Source organism: Pinus tabuliformis, chromosome 1_2, assembly GCF_031772625.1.
Source record: "Pinus tabuliformis cultivar Carrire ecotype Pingquan chromosome 1_2, CPIR1, whole genome shotgun sequence".
Lineage (NCBI taxonomy): Eukaryota > Viridiplantae > Streptophyta > Pinopsida > Pinales > Pinaceae > Pinus > Pinus tabuliformis.
The window spans coordinates 286,869,002-286,872,940 of NC_142298.1; the positions used below are offsets into that span (position 1 = coordinate 286,869,002).

Consider the following 3,939-nt stretch of genomic DNA (forward strand, 5'->3'; position numbering starts at 1 on the left):
TATGTGAGTCAAGATTTTTATCACAAGTATAACCATAATACAAGAAATGAAAACAAAAAAAATAAAAAAATTATTGATGAATATAGTGAGGACTCCAATCCTCTTTTACAAAAAACAAACAAGCTCCAACTTGTACAACAAAGTCTCTATTTTTTTCAAGGCTCCAAACTTGAACAAATCCAAGCTCCAACTTGATCAAAATGAGGACTCCAATCCTCTCAAAAAATGTTCAACAAGGCCTCAACCTTGAACTGCTTCAAGATTCCAAAGAATACTGCTTCAAAATTACTTGAAAAAGACTTCAAACCTGCTACAATAATTTTTCAACTCAATTCAATTCAACTCAAAATGTACTAATAAAATGATTCAATTTAGCTCTCAAAAAAGAATAAAAAACTCAGGTCATATTTGCAAGAAACCCACAATTCGTGCTTAAATTTCATCAAAGTCAAGGTAGTCTATGAGGCTGAGAGTTACAGGGGGTCGAGGATTGTAGGAAGTGTACCTCAAGGTTGAGGATTGCAAGAGGTCTTACCTTAGGGCCAAGGTATTTTCTCAAAGACCTATAATTCTGCTTTTAAAAGGGCAACAACACCTATTCTTATAGGGTCAATACCTTTGTTTCAAGAGGGCCTAATTTTTTTCATAAAAAGAGTAGCGAATCCAACAAAATAAAGCTTTAAAATCGACCAGGCATCTGCTAACAAATTTTGAACCAAAATAGAAATATTGATCACCAATCCTTGCTTGTCTTACTTCTAAGTTCATGATCTATGAACTTATCTTTCTTTCTTCAACTTCAAGCTCCTTATCCTTGTGTTGCTTGGACGAATTGGGATGAGAAAAATGGTGGAGCATATGGTCTATTTATACTAATTCAATAATGCTAGAATAGACACGTATTTTGGGGAGGTCGACATATGTAGGTTGACTTGTCCTTGAGGCAAACATGGTTTTCCTGACTTGAAAATCCAAATTCTCATCAATTAAGAGGAGTTAGGGGGAAAGTAAATATTCGTTAGAAAGAGCTTGAAGCCCTATACATGCTTATGTAATTGTCTTCTTGAGTTGGTGTTCCATTTGACATCAATAACAAGAATTCTTCCAACGGGAATCTGGTTGGTTTATGGTTGATCCGAGACATACGACACAACATGTGTTAAGGTACTCGAATTGTACAGTTGGATATGGATTTAAATATGTCTCAGATGATGGTGTACATGTTGAAATTTAGGGAAGCTTTGGGATGAATTTCCCCAAGAGAAATCCAACTACCCAAAAGAGAAGCCCAACTACCCCAAAGAGAGAATTCAAAATGATAAAAGGAAATTATTATTTAGGTATTATTTTGGCACTCCTCTCATCATTATTTAATGTGGCATAAAATTTATTTAGGAAAGCAACCATCAAGGCTTTTGAAAAATATATTTAAATATTCTCAAGAGAAAATTGAAAGAGGCTTTTCCTCAAGTTGGCTTCATCAAAATGAAGGGCCGTGTTGGAAACTTGGCTTCGCCAACGTCTTGTATAGATAAGATTCCTTGGATCTCATTTAAACACATCTAGAGAAACTCACCGATGAAGAAAGATTTATGAGGTAGCCATAGATTCCCTAGTCGAGTTGGAGGAGTCAAGTATTGGTTTTTTTTGTGTTTAGTTTGGGAAAATCCTAGGAGAAACTTGCTGAGTCTGTCAGATAAATTTTGGATTATGTTTGATGCATATCTCCTTTTGTTTCTTGGCTGCTAGAGTATGGTCAGTTAGGAAAGGGCTGAGCTCTATTGCAACTATTTGGAGTGGGTCAGAAGGCCTATTTTGGAGGGATGAAATATTTGAATTAATGCTAGAGTATGGTCGCTTTATTAGAGGAACCAACGCAAAGGTATAAGGACGGATTTCAGAAGAATTGAAGAGGAATAAATGTCGATAACAGGGCTGTATAGATACCCTAACCAGGACTGAAGTTTCTGTTGATACTTAAGGAGGGTCGAGCCCTAATTAAGTGCAGACCTGAGGTCATATCATGATGGAACATACTTGTAAATGGTGGACGAAATTCATTGTTGAATAGCGCAACAATAAGGGCTCGTAGGAAGAGGATCAACATAGTGATTTGAGGTCGCATTGGGAGTAGATATATAGCATTACAAGAATCCCTAACTAGGGTTGAAACCTTGGTGGAAAGTGCACAATCCATGGAAGGAAGTCAACCTATAAAAAGGTATGTTGGGTATCCAAGTTTGATGGTTTTTTTAGTCTTGTTTGGTTAGACTTGAATGGCAGCTCATGCGCAGTTTGGAGGACTACTAGAAAGAGGCCTACTTGAGCAAGGGTTTATGTGTCCTACCTTATGTGATTGGATAATGATGAATGGTAGTAATGGCTATCGTTATGACAATGATGATTGGTAGTAATAGTTATCCTTATGACCTTGATGATTGGGAGTAATAGTTGTCCTTATGACAATGATGATTATAATGGTTGTTTTTGTGACAGTGATGAACGGAAGTAATGGTTGTTCTATAACAGTGATGTATGGCAGTGACACTTGTTCTTATGACAATGATGCATAACAGTGATACTTGACAGTGATATGACTATAATATATAACATTTCCACATGCTCTTATGACAAGGATACATGCTACTTATGATAGTGATATGGAGACCTATCATAGGTCTTGTAGAGGGATTGTTAATACCTCCATGATAGGATTGTACGCTGCCATATTATGAGGATCCTTTATGATCCAGGGTTGGCCCTAGGAGGCATAATGTGTTTGATGTTGAAATAATTGTGTCTCATTACGGGCGGAAACCCTAGCGAAGCAATGGCGAAAAGAGGAGGGGGATTCGGGCGCGGGTTTGGGCCAGGCGACAGAGGCCGCGGGGATAGTCACGGTGGACGCCGAGGACCTCGAAGAGATGAAGAAGGAAAGTGGGTAGCTATGAAAAATCTCAGCCACCTGGTAAAAGACGGAAAAATCCATTCCCTCGAGAAAATTTATCTCTTCTCGTTGGCCATTGAGGAGCACCAGATTGTGGGTGACAGCAATGGCCAGGTTGAGCTCAACGTTAAGTGTAGCAAAGAGGTGGCCACAAAGAGCCACGAAGCCATTATTTTGGCCAAGTTTTCGGTTATTCCCGTGAGGAGGGGGTATTGGGGTAACAAGATCTAGAAACCCCACATCATACCTGTCAAGATCACTGGTAAATGTGGCTCCGGAACAGACAGAATGGTGCCCGCCCCCAGAGGTGCCGAGATCATGGCTGCTCGCGTGCCTAAGAAGGTTCTGTAGTTTGCTGGAATCGAAGACGTGTTCACCTCCTCACGAGGGTCGATCAAAACTCTCGGAAATTTTGTCAAGGCCATCAAGACGCTGGAGGAGTACCCACAGACTATAGAGAATTATGGAGACATTGAAGCTGCACGGTCCTACATGACCTAGAGGACCACATAACCCCCTTCCTTGGTAACTTCTAAACGCTTTCAAATTTTTATTAAAACCCCTTCGGGGAAGTCTACCTTGATTTGGGTCCTTGCAACAGACTATGTTATGAACCTGAAGAATATCATCGCCCAACAAATTGGCTACCCGGTTGGACTACAACATTTTTTATATGGGGGCAGAACCCTACAGGATCTCAGATCCATTTTTGACTACAACATTATGTTAGAATCTACTATAACACTCAACCTGAGGCTGCGAGGTGGTGCAACAACTTTCAGTTCAACAAAACAAACAGAAGGAGGCAGTGGGACAAGCACAAAAACAAAAAACAACACAGATCCACAACAGAAGCACAAAAATGGAGGAATATCCTTCAAGAACATCTTACAAGGGGGAAAAACTCCTACAGTAGTCCCAAAGCAAGCTGGAACAGAACCCAGTCCATACATTGTGGAGCAGCTGAACTATACACCAGAACTAAATATAGA

The 3,939-nt window shown here is 39.7% G+C and overlaps 1 pseudogene; it reads left to right on the forward strand.

Moving 5' to 3' along the window:
- Positions 1–2,830: 2,830 nt before the first annotated feature.
- Positions 2,831–3,448, forward strand: LOC149205462 (small ribosomal subunit protein uS5y/uS5u/uS5v pseudogene; annotated as a pseudogene).
- Positions 3,449–3,939: the final 491 nt, after the last annotated feature.